The 18870-nt window shown below is 51.7% G+C and overlaps 1 long non-coding RNA gene across 1 annotated transcript in view; it reads right to left on the reverse strand.

Moving 5' to 3' along the window:
- LOC148136300 (uncharacterized) overlaps window positions 1-14510 on the reverse strand; it is a 93242-nt gene extending 78732 nt beyond the window's left edge. Inside the window, exon 1 of the long non-coding RNA XR_015754539.1 lies at window positions 14380-14510. This is a non-coding gene — a long non-coding RNA (uncharacterized LOC148136300). The remainder of the gene's footprint in view (window positions 1-14379) is intronic.
- Window positions 14511-18870: the final 4360 nt, after the last annotated feature.

Consider the following 18870-nt stretch of genomic DNA (forward strand, 5'->3'; position numbering starts at 1 on the left):
GGGACAGATAGGAGGTTCACAGTGAGGGGGACAGATAGGAGGTTCACAGTGAGGGGGACAGATAGGAGGTTCACAGTGAGGGGGACAGATAGGAGGTTCACAGTGAGGGGGACAGATAGGAGGGTCACAGTGAGGAGGACAGATAGGACGGTCACAGTGAGGAGGACAGATAGGAGGTTCACAGTGTGGGGACAGATAGGAGGTTTACAGTGAGGGGGACAGATAGGAGGGTCACAGTGAAGGGACAGATACGAGGTTCACAGTGAGGGGTATAGATAGGAGGTTTACAGTGAGGGGACAGATAGCAGGGTCACAATGAGGGGACAGATAGATGGGTCACAGTGAGGGGGACAGATAGAAGGGTCACAGTGAGGGGGTCAGATAGGAGGCTCACGGTGAGGGAACAGATAGGACGGTCACAGTGAGGGGATAAATAGAAGGGTCACAGTGAGGAGACAGATAGGAGGTTCACAGTGAGGGGACAGGTAGGAGGGTCACAGTGAGGGGACAGATAGGAGGGTCACAGTGAGGGGACAGATAGGAGGGTCACAGTGAGGGGACAGATAGGAGGCTCACAGTGAGGGGTCAGATAGGAGGGTCACAGTGAGGGGACAGATAGGAGGTTCACAGTGAGGGGGACAGATAGGAGCCTCATGGTGAGAGGAGACAGGAGGTTCACAGTGAGGGGTCAGTTAGGAGTGTCACAGTCTGGGGACAGATAGGAGGCTCACAGTGAGCGATCAGTTAGGAGAGTCACAGTGAGGGGACAGATAGGAGGGTCACAGTGAGGGTTCAGATATGAGGTTCACAGTGAGGGGACAGATGGGAGGTTCACAGTGAGGGGGACAGATTGAGGTTCACAGTGAGGGGTCAGATAGGAGGGTCACAGTGAGGGGACAAGTAGGAGGTTCACAGTGAGGGGACAGATAGGAGGTTGACAGTGAGGGGGACAGATTGGAGAATCACAGTGAGGGGACAGATTGGAGGGTCACAGTGAGGGGTCAGTTAGGAGGGTCACAGTGAGGGGTCAGATAGGAGGGTCACAGAGAGGGGACAGATAGGGGGTTCACAGTGTGGGGACAGATAGGGGGTTCACAGTGTGGGGACAGATAGGAGGGTCTCGGTGAGGGGACAGATAGGAGGTTCACAGTGAGGGGACAGATAGGAGGTTCACAGTGAGGAATCAGTTAGGAGGTTCACAGTGCGGGGACAGATAGGAGGTTCACAGTGAGGGGGACGAATAGGAGGCTCATGGTGAGGGGTCAGTAAGGAGGGTCACAGTGAGGGGTCAGATAGAAGGTTCACAGTGAGGCGACAGATAGGGGGTTCACAGTGTGGGGACAGATAGGAGGCTCACAGTGAGCGGTCAGATAGCATGGTCACAGTGAGGGGACAGATAGGAGGTTCACAGTGAGGGGCACAGGAGGTTCACATTGAGGGGTCAGATAGGAGGTTCATAGTGAGGGGGGATAGATAGGAGGCTCACAGTGAAGGGGACAGATAGGAGGCTCACAGTGAGGGGACAGTTAGGAGGTTCACAGTGAGGGGGACAGATTGGAGGGTCACAGTGAGGGGACAGATTGGAGGGTCACAGTGAGGGGACAGATAGGAGGTTCAGAGTGAGGGGGACAGATTGGAGGGTCACAGTGAGGGGACAGATTGGAGGGTCACAGTGAGGGGACAGATTGAAGGTTCACAGTGAGGGATCAGTTAGGAGGGTCACAGTGAGGGGACAGATAAGAGGTTCACAGTGAGGGGACAGATAGGGGGTTCACAGTGTGGGGACAGATAGGAGGCTCACAGTGAGGGGTCAGATAGCAGGGTCGCAGTGAGGGGACAGATAGGAGCTTCATATTGAGGGGACAAATAGGAGGTTCACAGTGAGGGGGACAGATAGGAGGCTAATGGTGAGAGGACAAATAGGAAGTTCACAGTGAGGAAGGCAGGAGGTTCACAGTAAGGGGTCAGTTAGGAGGGTCACAGTGAGGGGACAGATAGGAGGTTTACAGTGAGGGGGATAGACAGGAGGCTCACAGTGAGGGGGACAGATAGGAGGTTCACAGTGAGGGGACAGATAGGAGGTTCACAGTGAGCGGGACAGATAGGAGGTTCACACTGAGGGGGATAGATAGGAGGGTCACAGTGAGGGGGACAGATAGGAGGTTCAAAGTGAGGGGAAAGACAGGAGGGTCACAGTGAGGGGGACAGATAGGACGGTCACGGTGAGGGGGACAAATGGATGTTCACAGTGTGGGGACAGATAGGAGGTTTACAGAGAGGGGGACAGATAGGAGGGTCATAGTGAGGGGTCAGATAGGAGGTTCACAGTGAGGCGACAGATAGGGGGTTCACAGTTTGGGGACAGATAGGAGGCTCACAGTGAGCGGTCAGATAGCATGGTCACAGTGAGGGGACAGATAGGAGGTTCACAGTGAGGGGGACAGGAGGTTCACAGTGAGGGGTCAGATAGGAAGTTCATAGTGAGGGGGACAGATAGGAGGCTCACAGTGAGGGGACAGATAGGAGGTTCACAGAGAGGGGACAGATAGGAGGTTCACAGCGAGGGGGACAGATAGGAGGGTCACGGTGAGGGGGACAGATAGGAGGTTCAGAGTGTGGGGACAGATAGGAGGTTTACAGTGTGGGGGAGAGATAGAAGGGCCACGGTGAGGGGACAGATAGGAAGTTCACAGTGAGGGAGACAGGAGGTTCACAGTAAGAGGTCAGTTAGGAGGGTCACAGTGACGGGACAGATAGGAGGTTCACAGTGAGCGGGACAGATAGGAGGTTCACACTGAGGGGGACAGATAGGAGGTTCACAGTGAGGGGGACAGATAGGAGGTTCACAGTGAGGGGGACAGATGGGAGAGTCACGGTGAGGGGACAGATAGGAGGTTTACAGAGAGTGGGACATATAGGAGAATCACGGTGAGGGGACAGATAGGAGGGTCACAGTGAGGAGACAGATAGGAGGTTCACAGTGAGGGGACAGATAGGAGGGTCACAGTGAGGGGACAGATAGGAGGGTCACAGTGAGGGGACAGATAGGAGGGTCACAGTGAGGGGACAGATAGGAGGGTCACAGTGAGGAGACAGATAGGAGGTTCACAGTGAGGGGGACAGATAGGAGGGTCATGGTGAGGGGGACAGATAGGAGGGTCACAGTGCGGGGGACAGATAGGAGGCTCATGGTGAGAGGACAGATAGGAGGTTCACAGTGAGGGAGAAAGGAGGTTCACAGTGAGGGGTCAGTTAGGAGGGTCACAGTGAGGGGTCAGATAGGAGGGTCACAGTGAGGGTGACAGATAGGAGGTTCACAGTGAGGGGGACAGATTGGAGAGTCACAGTGAGGGGGACAGATAGGAGGTTCACGGTGAGGGGACAGATAGGAGGGTTACGGTGAGGGGGACAGATAGGAGGGTCACGGTGAGGGGACAGATAGGAGTTTGACAGTGTGGTGACAGATAGGAGGTTTACAGTGAGGGGGACAGATAGGAGGGTCACGGTGAGGGGACAGATAGGAGGTTCACAGTGCGGGGGACAGATGGGAGGGTCACAGTGAGGGGGAGAGGTAGGAGGTTCACAGTGAGGGGGACAGATAGGAGGTTCACGGTGAGGGGAGAGATAGGAGGGTCATGCTGAGGGGACAGATAGGAGGTTCACGGTGAGGGGACAGATAGGAGGTTCACAGTGAGGGGGACAGATAGGAGGTTCACAGTGAGGGGGACAGATAGGAGGTTCACGGTGAGGGGACAGATAGGAGGGTCATGGTGAGGGGGACAGATAGGAGGGTCACAGTGAAGGGGAGAGATAGGAGGTTCACAGTGAGAGGACAGATAGGAGGGTTACGGTGAGGGGGACAGATAGGAGGGTCATGGTGAGGGGGACAGATAGGAGGGTCATGGTGAGGGGGACAGATAGGAGGGTCACGGTGAGGGGACAGATAGGAGGGTTACGGTGAGGGGGACAGATAGGAGGGTCACGGTGAGGGGGACAGATAGGTGTTTGACAGTGTGGTGACAGATAGGAGGTTGACAGTGAGGGGGACAGATAGGAGGTTCACAGTGAGGGGACAGATAGGAGGTTGACAGTGAGGGGGACAGATAGGAGGGTCACAGTGCGGGGGACAGATAGGAGGGTCACAGTGCGGGGGACAGATAGGAGGGTCACAGTGAGGGGGAGAGGTAGGAGGTTCACAGTGAGGGGGACAGATAGGAGGTTCTAAGTGAGGGGGACAGATAGGAGGTTCACAGTGAGGGGGACAGATAGGAGGTTCACAGTGAGGGGGACAGATAGGAGGGTCACAGTGAGGAGGACAGATAGGACGGTCACAGTGAGGAGGACAGATAGGAGGTTTACAGTGCGGGGGACAGATAGGAGGCTCATGGTGAGAGGACAGATAGGAGGTTCACAGTGAGGGAGAAAGGAGGTTCACAGTGAGGGGTCAGTTAGGAGGGTCACAGTGAGGGGACAGGTAGGAGGCTCACAGTGAGGGGACAGATGGAGGGTCACAGTGAGGGGGATAGATAGGAAGTTTCACAGTGAGGGGGACAGATAGAAGCGTCACAGTGAGGGGGACAGATAGGAGCGTCACAGTGAGGGGGACAGATAGGAGCGTCACAGTGAGGGGGACAGATAGGAGGTTCACAGTGAGGGGACAGATAGGAGGGTCACAGTGAAGGGACAGATACAAGGTTTACAGTGAGGGGGACAGATAGGAGGGTCACGGTGAGGGGACAGATAGGAGGTTCACAGTGAGGGGGACAGATAGGAGGTTCACAGTGAGGGGGACAGATAGGAGGGTCACAGTGAGGGGGACAGATAGGAGGGTGACAGTGAGGGGGACAGATAGGAGGATCACAGTGAGGTGGAAGATAGGAGGCTCACAGTGAGGGATACAGACAGGATGTTCACAGTGAGGGGGACAGATAGGAGGGTTGAAACTTTATTGCTGGAACAGCACAGCAGGTCAGGCAGCATCCAGGGAACAGGAGATTCGACGTTTCGGGCACAGGCCCTTCTTCAGGAATGAGCAGAGAGTGTTCAGCAGGAGAAGATAAAAGGTAGGGAGGAGGGACTTGGAGGAGGGGAGAACTCCTGTTCCCTGGATGCTGCCTGACCTGCTGTGCTGTTCCAGCAATAAAGTTTCAACTTTGATCTCCAGCATCTGCAGACCTCACTTTCTCCCCGGACAGATAGGAGGGTCACAGTGAGGGGATAGATAGGACGTTCACAGTGAGGGGGACAGATAGGAGGCTCACGGAGAGGGGGCAGATAGGAGGGTCACAGTGAGGTGACAGATAGGAGGGTCACAGTGAGGGGACAGATAGGATGTTCACAGTGAGGGGACAGATAGGAGAGTCACCGTGAAGGGACAGATAGGAGGTTCACAGTGAAGGGAACAGATAGGAGAGTCACCGTGAAGGGACAGATAGGAGGTTCACAGTGAGGGGGACAGATAGGAGGTTCACAGTGAGGGGGACAGATAGGAGGTTCACAGTGAGGGGACAGGTAGGGGGTTCACAGTGAGGGGACAGGTAGGGGGTTCACAGTGAGGGGACAGATAGGGGGTTCACAGTGAGGGGACAGATAGGGGGTTCACAGTGAGGGGACAGATAGGGGGTTCACAGTGAGGGGACATATAGGGGGTTCACAGTGAGGGGACAGATAGGGGGTTCACAGTGAGGGGACAGATAGGGGGTTCACAGTGTGGCGGACAGATAGCAGGGTCACGGTGAGGGGACAGATAGGAAGTTCACAGTGAGGGATCAGATAGGAGGTTCACAGTGAGGGGGACAGATAGGATGGTCACAGTGAGGGGTCAGATAGGAGGATCACATTGAGGGGAGAGATAGGAGGTTCACAGTGAGGGATCAGATAGGAGGTTCACAGTGAGGGGGACAGATAGGAGGCTCACGGTGAGAGGAGACAGGAGGTTCACAGTGAGGGGTCAGTTAGGAGGTTCACAGTGAGGGGTCAGTTAGGATGGTCACAGTGAGGGGTCAGATAGGAGGATCACATTGAGGGGAGAGATAGGAGGTTCACAGTGAGGGGGACGGATTGGAGGCTCACGGTGAGAGGAGACAGGATGTTCACAGTGTGGGGACAGATAGGAGGTTCACAGTGAGGGGACAGATACGAGGTTCACAGTGAGGGGGACAGATAGGAGGTTCACAGTGAGGGTGACAGATAGGAGGTTCACAGTGAGGGGACAGATAGGAGGTTCACAGTGAGGGAGACAGATAGGAGGGTCACGGTGAGGGGACACATAGGCCGTTCACAGTGAGGGGGACAGATAGAAGGTTCACAGTGTGGGGACAGATAGGAGGCTCACAGTGAGGGGTCAGATAGGAGGTTCACAGTGAGGGGACAGATACGAGGTTCACAGTGAGGGGGACAGATACGAGGTTCACAGTGAGGGGGACAGATACGAGGTTCACAGTGAGGGGGACAGATAGGAGGGTCATGGTGAGAGGACAGATAGGAGGTTCACAGTGAGGGGACAGATAGGAGGTTCACAGTGAGGGGACAGATAGGAGGTTCACAGTGAGGGGGAACAGATAGAAGGCTCACGGTGAGAGGAGACAGGAGGTTCACAGTGAGGGGTCAATTAGGAGGGTCACAGTGAGGGGACAGATAGGAGGGTCACAGTGAGGGGACAGATAGGGTGTTCACAGTGTGGGGACACATAGGAGGCTCACAGTGAGGGGTCAGATAGGAGGTTCACAGTGAGGGGGACAGATAGGAGAGTCACGTTGAGGGGACAGATAGGAAGTTCACAGTGAGGGGACAGACAGGAGGTTCACAGTGAGGGGGACAGATAGGTGGGTCACGGTGAGGGGACAGATAGGAGGCTCACAGTGAGGGGGACAGATAGAAGGGTCACAGTGAGGGGGACAGATAGGAGGGCCATGGTGAGGGGGACAGATAGGAGGTTTACAGTGAGGGGACGGATAGCAGGGTCACAGTGAGGGGGACACATAGGAGGGTCACAGTGAGGGGACAGATAAAAGGGTCACAGTGATGGGGCAGATAGGATGTTCACAGTGAGGGGGACAGATAGGAGGTTCACAGTGAGGGGGACAGAAAGGAGGTTCACAGTGAGAAGACAGATAGGGGGTTCACAGTGAGGGGACAGATAGGAGGTTTACAGTGAGGGGGACAGATAGGAGGGTCACAGTGAGGGGACAGATAGGAGGTTCAGTGAGGGGATAGATAGGAGGGTCACTGTGAGGGGTCAGATAGGAGGTTTAAAGTGAAGGGGACAGATAGGAGAGTCACTGTGAGGGGACAGATAGGAGGTTCACAGTGAGGGGGACAGATAGGAGGGTCACAGTGAGGGGGACAGATAGGAGGGTCACAGTGAGGGGCACAGATAGGAGGGTCACAGTGAGGGGGCAGATAGGGGGTTCACGGTGAGGGGGACAGATATGAGGGTCAGAGTGAGGGGACAGATAGGAGGTTTACAGTGAGGGGGACAGATAGGAGGGTCACGGTGAGGGGACAGATAGGAGGTTCACAGTGAGGGGACAGATAGGAGGTTCACAGTGAGGGGGGAGATAGGAGGTTCACAGTGAGGGGGACAGATAGGAGGGTCACGGTGAGGGGACAGATAGGAGGTGCACAGTGAGGGGACAGATAGGAGGTGCACAGTGAGGGGACAGATAGGAGGTGCACAGTGAGGGGGCAGATAGGAGTTTCAGTGAGGGCATAGATAGGGGGTTCACAGTGAGGGGACGGATTGGGGGTTCACAGTGAGGGAATAGATAGGGGGTTCACAGTTAGGGGGACAGATAGGAGGGTCACAGTGAGGGGACAGATAGGTGGGTTCACAGTGAGGGGACAGATAGGAGGTTAACAGGAGGGTTCACAGTGAGGGGTCAGTTCGGAGGCTCACAGTGAGGGGACAGATAGGAGGCTCACAGTGTGGGGATAGATAGGAGGGTTACAGTGAGGGGGACAGATAGGAGGGTCACGGTGAGGGGACAGATAGGAGGTTTACAGTGAGGGGACAGATAGCAGGGTCACGGTGAGGGGACAGATAGGAGATTCATGGTGAGGGGACAGATTGGAGGTTCACAGTGAGGGGGACAGATAGCAGGGTCACAGTGAGGGGGACAGATAGGAGGGTCACAGTGAGGGGACAGATAGGGTGTTCACAGTGAGGGGACAGATAGGAGGGTCACAGTGAGGGGACAGATAGGGGGTTCACAGTGAGGGGACAGATAGGAGGGTCAGAGTGAGGGGACAGATAGGGGGTTCACAGTGAGGGGGACAGATCGGAGGGTCACAGTGAGGGGGACAGATAGGGGGTTCACAGTGAGGGGACAGATAGGGGGTTCACAGTGAGGGGACAGATAGAAGGCTCACAGTGAGGGGACAGATCGGAGGTTCACAGTGAGGGGACAGATCAGAGGGGCTCAGTGTGGGGACAGATAGGAGGCTCACAGTGAGGGGTCAGATTGGAGGTTCACAGTCAGGGGGACAGATAGGAGAGTCACGGTGAGGGGACAGATAGGAGGTTCACAGTGAGGGGGACAGACAGGAGGGTCACGGTGAGGGGACAGATAGGAGGCTCACAGCGAGGGGGACAGATAGGAGGCTCACAGCGAGGTGGACAGATAGGAGGGCCATGGTGAGGGGGACAGATAGGAGGTTTACAGTGAGGGGACGGATAGCAGGGTCACAGTGAGGGGGACAGATAGGAGGGTCACAGTGAGGGGGACAGATAGGAGGGTCACAGTGAGGGGACAGATAAAAGGTTCACAGTGAGGGGACAGATAAAAGGTTCACAGTGAGGGGGACAGATAGGAGGTTCACAGTGAGGGGGACAGAAAGGAGGTTCACAGTGAGGGGACAGATAATGGGTTCACAGTGTGCGGACAGATAGGAGGTTCACAGTGAGGGGGACAGATAGGAGGTTCACAGTGAGGGGACAGATAGGAGGGTCACAGTGAGGGGACAGATAGGAGGGTCACAGTGAGGGGGACAGATAGGAGGGTCACGGTGAGGGGACAGATAGGAGGTTCACAGTGAGGGGGGAGATAGGAGGGTCACGGTGAGGGGACAGATAGGAGGTGCACAGTGAGGGGAGAGATAGGAGCTTCACAGTTAGGGGGACAGATAGGAGGGTCACAGTGAGGGGACAGATAGGAGGGTTCACAGTGAGGGGACAGATTGGGGGTTCACAGTGAATGGACAGTTAGGAGGCTCACAGTGTGGGGACAGATAGGAGGTTTACAGTGAGGGGGACAGATAGGAGGGTCACGGTGAGGGGACAGATAGGAGATTCATGGTGAGGGGACAGATTGGAGGTTCACAGTGAGGGGGACAGATAGGAGGTTCACAGTGAGGGGACAGATAGGAGGTTTACAGTGAGGGGACAGATAGCAGGGTCACAGTGAGGGGACAGATAGCAGGGTCACAGTGAGGGGACAGATAGCAGGGTCACAGTGAGGGGGACAGATAGGAGGGTCACAGTGAGGGGACAGATAGGAGGGTCACAGTGAGGGGACAGATAGGAGGTTCACAGAGAGGGGACAGATAGGAGGGTCAGAGTGAGGGGCCGGATAGGGGGTTCACAGTGAGGGGGACAGATAGGAGGGTCACAGTGAGGGGGACAGATAGGAGGGTCACAGTGAGGGGACAGATAGGGGGTTCACAGTGAGGGGACAGATAGGAGGCTCACAGTGTGGGGACAGATAGGAGGTTTACAGTGAGGGGGACAGATAGGAGGGTCACGGTGAGGGGACAGATAGGAGATTCATGGTGAGGGGACAGATTGGAGGTTCACAGTGAGGGGGACAGATAGGAGGTTCACAGTGAGGGGACAGATAGGAGGTTTACAGTGAGGGGACAGATAGCAGGGTCACAGTGAGGGGACAGATAGCAGGGTCACAGTGAGGGGGACAGATAGGAGGGTCACAGTGAGGGGACAGATAGGAGGGTCACAGTGAGGGGACAGATAGGAGGTTCACAGAGAGGGGACAGGTAGGAGGGTCAGAGTGAGGGGCCGGATAGGGGGTTCACAGTGAGGGGGACAGATAGGAGGGTCACAGTGAGGGGGACAGATAGGAGGGTCACAGTGAGGGGACAGATAGGGGGTTCACAGTGAGGGGACAGATAGGAGGTTCACAGTGAGGGGACAGATAGGAGGTTCACAGTGAGGGAGACGGATAGGAGGTTCACAGTGAGGGGACAGATAGGTGGTTCACAGTGAGGGAGACGAATAGGAGGTTTACAGTGAGGGGACAGATAGAAGGCTCACAGTGAGGGGGCAGATCAGAGGTTCACAGTGAGGGGACAGATCAGAGGGGCACAGTGAGGGGACAGATCAGAGGGGCACAGTGAGGGGGACAGATAGGAGGTGCACAGTGAGGGGACAGATGGGAGTTTCTGTGGGAACGCTAGAGAATCAGGGTTGATGTACTGCCTCCCAGGTGCCAGGATTCATGACGTCTCAGATCGTGTTTTCGGGATCCTTGAGGTGGAGGGGGAGCAGCCCCAAGTCCTGGTCCACATCGGCACCAACGACATGGGTAGGAAAAGGGATGGGGTTTTAAAGCAGATATTCTGGCAGTTTAGAGTTGGAACAAACAGATGTTCAACTCTGGTTTGTTACCTATGCCACATGCTAGCAAGGAATAGGGAGAGAGAACAGTTGAACATGTGGCTACAGGGATGATGCAGGAGGGAGGGATTTAGATACCTGGATAATTGGGGCTTATTCTGGGGTAGGTAGGTCTTCTACAAACAGGATGGTCTACACCTGAACCAGAGAGGTACACTAACCTGGGGGCAGGTTTGCTAATGCTTTTTGGGAGGGTTTAAACTAATTCAGCAGGAGATGGGAACCTGAATTGTAGCATCAGTGCACAGGAGGTTGAGAGCAATGAGGTCCTGAATAGGGTTTCAAGGTTGCAGGAATGCAGCGGCAGGCAGCAAGTTGGTTTCAAGTGTGTCTACTTCAACGCCAGCAGCATCCAGAATAAGGTGGGTGACCTTGCAGCATGGGTTGGGACTTCGATGTTGTGGCCATTTCAGAGACCTGGATCGAGCAAGGACAGGAATGGCTGTTGCAAGTTCCGAGGTTTAGATGTTTCAGTAAGAACAGGGAAGGTGGTAAAAGAGGGGGAGGTGGGGCTATGTTAGTCAAGGACAGTATTATGGTGGCAGAAAGGACATTTGATAAGGACTGGTCCACTGAGGTAGAATGGGCTGAGGTTAGAAACAGGAAAGCAGAGGTCACCCTGTTGGGAGTTTTCTGTAGCCTTCCAGAGATATAGAGGAAAGGATTGCAAAGATGATTCTTGATAGGAGAGAAAGTAACAGGGTCGTTGTTCTGGGGGCCTTTAACTTTCCAAATTTTGACTGGAAACACTGTAGTTCGAGTACTTTAGATGGGTCAGTTTTTGTCCAATGTGTGCAGGAGTATTTCTTGACACAGTATATAGACAGGCCAACAAGGGGCGAGGCCACATTGGATTTGGTACTGGGTCATGAACTCAGGCAGGTGTTTGATTTGGAAGGACGGAGCACTTTGGGGATAGTGACCCCAATTCAGTTACATTTACTTTAGCAATGGACAGGGATAGGGATAGGGATATCACAGGGAAAAAGATATAGTTGGGGGAAAGGCAATTATGCCGTGATTCGGCAAGATTTAGGATGCATAGGATGGGAAGGAAACTGCAGGGAATGGGCACAATTGAAATGTGGAGCTTTTTCAAGGATCAGCTACTGCATGTCCTTGATAAGTACGTACCTGTCAGGCAGCGAGGAGGTGGTGGAACGAGGGAACCGTGGTTTACTAAAGAAGTTGAATATCTTGTCAAGAGAAAGAAGGCTTATGTAAAGATGAGGAAAAAGTGAGGACTGCAGATGCTGGAGATCAGAGCTGAAAATGTATTGCTGGAAAAGCGCAGCAGGTCAGGCAGCATCCAAGAAGCTTTAGTTTGAGGAAGAGAGCTTCTTCAAGGAAGGCATCCTTGCAAGAGGATTCGCAGTAGGTTAAAATCTTCGAGGAGAAAGTGAGGACTGCAGATGCTGGAGATCAGAGCTGAAAATGTGTTGCTGGATAAGCGCAGCAGGTCAGGCAGCATCCAAGGAGCAGGATTCCTGAAGCAGTGCTTATGCCCGAAACGTCGATTCTCCTGCTCCTTGGATGCTGCTTATGTAAAGATGAGACATGAAGGCTCAGTTAGGTGCTTGAGAGTTACAAATTTGCCAGGAAGGACCAAAAGAGAAAGCAAAGAAGGGCCAGGAGGGGACATGAGAAGTTTTTGGCAGGTCGCATCAAGAAAAACCTGAAAGCTTTCTATCAGTATATCAGGAATAAAAAATGACTAAAGTAAGATTAGGACCAGTCAAGGACAATAATGGGCAGTTGTGTGTGGAGTCCGAGGAGATAGGAAAGGTGCTAAATGAATACTTCTCATTCGTATTCACACTGGAAAAAGACAATGTTGTCGAGGAGAATACTGAGATCCAGATTATTAGACAAGACGTGATTGAGGTTCATAAGGAGGAAATGTTAGCAATTCTGGAAAGTGTGAAAATAGATAAGTCCCTTGGGTTGAATGGGATTTATCCATGTGCACCACATCCACTGCTCTACCTTCCTCAAGATGTGCATTTTGTCACATCCTCAAAGGAGTCAATAAGGTTTTTTGAGGCATGATCTGCCCTCACAAAGCCATGCTGACTATCTCTAACCAAGATGTGGGAGCACGGTGGCACAGTGGTTAGCACTGCTGCCTCACAGCGTCAGAGACCCGGGTTCAATTCCCACCTCAGGCAACTGACTGTGTGGAGTTTGCACATTCTCTCCGTGGGTTTCCTCCGGGTGCTCTGGTTTCCTCCCACAGTCCAAAGATGTGCAGGGTCAGGTGAATTGGCCATGCTAAATTGCCCGTAGTGTTAGGTAAGGGGTAAGTGTAGGGGTATGGGTGGGTTGCGCTTCAGCGGGTTGGTGTGGACTTGTTGGGCCGAATGGCCTGTTTCCACACTGTAAGTAATCTAAAAAAAAAGATGTGGTTTTCCAATTAATCATAAATCCTGTCTCTCAGAATCCTCTCCAATAATTTGCCCAACGCATACATAAAACTGACTGGTCTGTAATTCCTAAGATGACCCTATTCCCTATCATGAATAAGGGAATAATATTTGCCACCCTCCAATTATTTGGCACTACGTCAAAGGCACAGCAATCTCTTCCCTCGCTTCCTGTAGTAACCTTGCGCATATTCCTTCCTGCCGGGGGGAGTTAGCTATTCTTAAAACTTTCAGCACATTCTCCTTTTTAACACCAACCTGTTTGAGCATGTCAGCCTGTTTCATTCTATCTTCACAAACATCAAGTTCCCTCTCAGTAGTGAATAATGAAGCAAAGTATTCATTGAGGACCAACACTACCTCCTCCTCCGACTCCAGGCACAAGTTCCCTCCACTGTCCCTGTTTGGCCCTACCCTCACTCTGACCATCCTCTTTTTCCTCACATCAGTGTAGAACGCCTTAGGGTTTTCCTTCATCCTGCCTCCTAAAGCCTTTACATGCACCCTCCGAGATGTTCTAAGTCCATTCTTCAGTACCTTACCAGCTACCTTGTAACTCTCTAGAGCCCTTCTGATGCTTGCCTCCTCAACCTTAAATAAGCTTCCTTCTTCCTCTTGACTAGATGTTCCATATCCCTTGTCAGAGCTGAAAATGTGTTGCTGGAAAAGCGCAGCAGGTCAGGCAGCATCCAGGGAACAGGAGAATCGACGTTTCGGGCATAAACCCTTCTTCTCCTGAAGAAGTGCTTATGCCCGAAACGTCGATTCTCCTGTTCCCTGGATGCTGCCTGACCTGCTGCGCTTTTCCAGCAACACATTTTCAGCTCTGATCTCTAGCATCTGCAGACCTCACTTTCTCCTCATATCCCTTGTCACCCAAGGTTCTTTCACCCCACCATCCTGTCTTTGCCTCAGTGGGACAAACCTGTCCAGGACTATCAGCAAGTGCTTCCTAAACAATCTCCACATTTCTGTCGTGCATTTCCCTGAGAACATCTGTTCCCAATTTAGATGCCCCAGTTCCTGCCTGATAGCATTTTAATTCCCCCTCCCCCAATTAAATACTTTCCCAGACCATCTGCTCCTATCCCTCTCCATGGTTATAGTGAAGGTCATGGAGTTATGATCATTATCACCAAAATGCTTTCCCACTGAGAGATCTGACACCTGGCCTGGTTCGTTGCCCAGCACCAAATCCAACATTGGATGTTGGTATCACTCTACATCACAAACCAGCCGTCCAGCCCCCACTGCTGCAGGGGCTCAGTTAGCTGGATGGTTGGTGTGAGATATAGAAAGGGGAGGTGGTACTTTGGTTAAACTCACCATCAGTTGTCTCTCTCCCTCTCTCCAAGACAGAATAGCCTTTTGAATTGTGCAATTCCTTTGGTATCCCTCTGTCACAATCCTAGAGAGAAGGCTGACAGGTGACTTAATTGAGACATACAAGATAATCAGGGAGTTCGATAGGGTGGACAGTGAGAGCCTTTTTCTTCGGATGATGATGGCTTGCACGAGGGGACATAGCTTTAAATTGAGGGGTGATAGATATAGGACTGATGTCAGAGTAGTTGGGGCATGGAACACCCTGCCTACAACAGTTAGAGACTCACCAACTTTACGGGCATTTGAATGGTGATTGGATAAACATATGGATGAAAATGGAATAGTGTAAGATCGATGGGCTTCAGATTTGTTCCACAGGTCGACGCAACAGTGAGGGCCAAAGGGTCTGTACTGTGCTGTAATGTATGATGTTCTATTTTAGCGACCAGCTGATCACTAAAAGGCTGAAGGGTGAGAGCAAAGGAGAGACCCGCAGAGACCCAGAGATGGAGAGCAGAAGGAAGGCTGTGATTCTGCTCTTCACCATCTCTGGGAGCTTCACCCTCCCGTGGTTCATCAATGTTGTAGATTTCTGAGATTATGTCATTCGAGACATCAATCCTGATGATTATCTACCGTTTCTGTTAGTGTTCAGTGTTGTTGGTTACATGCTGCAGAGGTTACGTTGTTGTACAAACAGATTTATTTATGCAGCAACGCTGTCTACGTTCAGAGGGAAGATCAGTAACACAGTAAAACCTCTGGCTACATGATTCATTACCTTCTGAATAAATAAAACTCTTCATTGAAGCCAAAGGGATGGTCCCATTGTTCCCAGACTGTGGAATGATATTTTTCATTGACCCGTGGGATATGGGCAGCACTGGCTGGGCCAGTGTTATTTGCCCGTCCCTTGTTGCCCCTTGAGAAGGTGATGGTGAGCTGTCTTCTTGAACTCAGTGCACTCCATGTGATGTAGGTAGACCCACAATGTGCCCCTCAGGGAGGGAATTCCAGGACTTTGACCCATTGTCACTGAAGGAACGGCGATATATTTCCAAGTCAGGATTGTGAGTGGTTTGGAGGGGAACTTGCAGGGGTGGTGTTCCCATGTATCTGCTGCCCTTGTCCTTCTAGATGGAAGTGATTCAGTGGAAAGCAGACTGACCCCACTGTGTCTGTGTCACTGACCCAGGCAACAGCAGACTGACCCCACTATGTGTCACTGACATAGGGGAGAGCAGACTGACCCCACTGTGTATCTGTTAAACTGACCCCAGGGAGGGAAGGCTGACCCCACTGTGTCTGTGTCACTGACCCCAGGGAGGAAAGGCTGACCCCACTGTGTATCACTGACCCCAGGGAGGGAAGGCTGACCCCACTGTGTCTGTGTCACTGTCCCCAGGGAGGGAAGGCTGACCCCACTGTGTCTGTATCACTGACTCCAAGGATGTGCAAAAATGTGCAGGTCAGGTGAATTGGCCATGCTAAATTGCCCGTAGTGTTAGGTGCAGGAGTAAATATAGCGGAATGGGTCTGGGTGGGTTGTGTTCGGCAGGTCGGTGTGGACTTGTTGGGCCGAACGGCCTGTTTCCACACTGTAAGTAATCTAAGGAGAGCAGACTGATACCTTGTCCCTTTAAGGAGGATGTGTTCTGTTTTTCTTGATGAGGGATGTTATCAACCTGGTGCCAAGGTGTATGTTCCATGGAAAGCAGAGTAAATAACTTTGGGTTTTCTTAAATTATGACCAAAGCAGCATGAGGAAGTGGACTCTGGCTCTCACTGATCCAGGGGCTCAGTGCTGCTTTCAGTTACTGAAGTTGCATTATTTGGTGTTGAAGCTATTAGTCACAGCTGTCACCTCTCTCTGCTGTAGGAAAAAAGCTTGAACTCTCTCCCTGCTGTGAGATTGTTTGTTTTGGTGTTCCCATCTTTTGGATTGGAGGAGATAGTAAGTGAGGGAAATCTGTTTTGCTGAATTTGCCTTTACTATAGGTCTCTTTATAGGATGTGGCTGTATTGGAACAGTTGATGGGTAGAATTAAATAATATATTATTTTGTTCTGTATTCCAACAGGTTCAAGTTGTGTTTTTTTTCATTGTTTGCATTTTAATTGTGGTGTAAGAATTAAGTGTGTTTTGTGGAAAGCTCAACATTCTGACCAATTGAATTCCATCCAGAACAGAACACTCTAGAACTGTCCATGATGCTACCAGCGATGTCTAAGGTTCGACATAACCGTTCTCAAACTCACTTGAAATATTGGCCAACAGAGTTCTGTACATTCTAGAAGGGATGCGAGTGCAGTGGAGAGGGTGCAGAGGGGATTGACCAGGATGATCCCTGGGCTTGGAGAGTTTTCGTTCTGAAGAGAGTTTGGACAGACTGGGATTGTTTTCATTAAAGCAGAGGCAATGGAGAGGAGACAGGACTGAGATGTATAAAACTATGATGGGCGTAGGGTATACAGGAAGAGAACATTTCCCATGGATGGAGGGATTAAGGACCGGGGCATAGATTTAAGTGAAGGAAATGGAACCCTTTAGTTGAAGGAGGAGTAGCGTGTCAACAACTAAATGGCTGGAGGATAAGAGAAAGAGCTGGAAAGCGCAGTCTAAATGAGTGGTAGAGGTGTGAACCCTGAAGACAATTCAGAATTATATGAATGATATTTTGAAATGCCACAGTGGACAAGGCTGCAGACTGATGTAGACAGTGAAGGCAAGAGGATATGACAGACAAGGAGTGAAACCCACACCTCTCTATATAGTGGGCCCAGACCCATACCCTCCCTGGCCTCACCCCTCCATCCCCCTTCAAACTGCTCCATCATCAGTCAGCTGTTTTGGGTTTCTTCACTGAGCATGCCCAGTACACTGCAGGGAACAAAGAATGATTCATCCCCAGCTGCTGCCGTACAGATCGTGTGTGTCTCAGAGTCAGCTCTGAGACATCTCCAGGGCAGTTTCAATCTGTATCTGTGTGTCTCTGACTCCGTGTCATTGAGCATCACCTGTACACCCTAATGTCTATGTCTAGAATTGCTTTGTATATTCTGGAATATGAACACATTGTAACCTAAGAAAGGTGAGGGTTTCGGTCCTCCCCGGCTTACTCCCTGTTTGATCGCAGTGAGGCCACTTGAACTGGACAGGTCAAAGTGTGACCTCACAGAACAAGTGTGACCTCACCATGTACATCACAGAGAGAGTTCTGACATCACAACTGGTTTGTAAACTGGCTTCAACTGAGATACGAGGCTGTGTCAGGAAACACAGGGAAGGCTAGGTCACTGCACTGACCGTGTCTCGGGCTGATCTGTCTGGGAGTGAATATGATCAGAGAGATCATCAAAACAGCTGGACTTTACAAAGAGAAAACAAAGCTTTGAAAACACCATCAGCAATCTGATCAGGCAGAAGATGGGGAAGTTTGAAAGTTTTTTTTAGATATTAGATTAGATTCCCTACAGTGTGGAAACAGGCCCTTCGGTCCAATAAGTCCACACCGACCCTCTGGAGAGTAACCCACCCAGTCTCATTTCCCTCTAACTAATGCACCTAACACTACAGGCAATTTAGCGTGGCCAATTCACCTGACCCACACATCTTTGGACTGTGGGAGTAAACCGCAGCACCTGAAGGAAACCCACGCAGACACTGGGAGAATGTGCAAACTCCACACAGACAGTCACCCGAGGCTAGAATCGAACCTGGGACCTGGTGCTGTGAGGCAGCAGTGCTGACCACTGAGTCACCGTGCTGCCCTAAAAAAGGTTAGTGTAAAATTCTTCCTCTTGCACTGACTGAGGATTTGGGGGTAACTGGGGAGTAATGCTCTAGAGATTTATTCTGAGAAAGCTTCGGGCTTATTGAAACCGGTGAGATACACAGAACTGATTCTTAATGAGGGACAGAAACTGTCCCAAATGCCACCCTTCTCCTCGTACCTAGGCCAATCCCTCTGTTCATCGTTTAGAAAAGCACTAAGGGTAGTAAAAATTGTTCAGTAGAGAACTGATGTGCCAACAGTTTAATGAGAGCCCTCAATGCATGTGACTGGGAGGAAGACGGGTCAGAAATTGAGTTGGAGAGAGATTGATTGAAGTGGAGCTCCCTGTGAGAGAGTAGGGCAGGAGAGGAGTCTGATGGTGAGGATTAGAGGGGAAGGCATTGTGGAGAGATGATGCCCTGCTTCACATCATCATTACCCTCAATTCCACCAACATTGCCAAGGGTGCCAATCTCAAGAGCTTGCAGAGATGCGAACAATTCTCAGCATGTGGCCATGGTGCCCAATACTCCTCATTAGCTTTAAAAAAGATGTTTGATTTAATCTTGAGATTTGTGATTTAGTTGGATGGGAGTCGCTGTGGATTTGAAAATCTGCACTCTCTCTTGAATCTCATCCTGCAGACATGATTTGGAGGTACCGGTGTTGGACTGGGGTGGAGTGGACAAAATTAAAAATCGCATAACACCAGTTTA

This window comes from Chiloscyllium plagiosum, unplaced genomic scaffold (assembly GCF_037043375.1).
Source record: "Chiloscyllium plagiosum isolate Xiang-an unplaced genomic scaffold, Cpla_swu_hap1 HiC_scaffold_46, whole genome shotgun sequence".
NCBI classification, from domain to species: Eukaryota; Metazoa; Chordata; class Chondrichthyes; order Orectolobiformes; family Hemiscylliidae; genus Chiloscyllium; species Chiloscyllium plagiosum.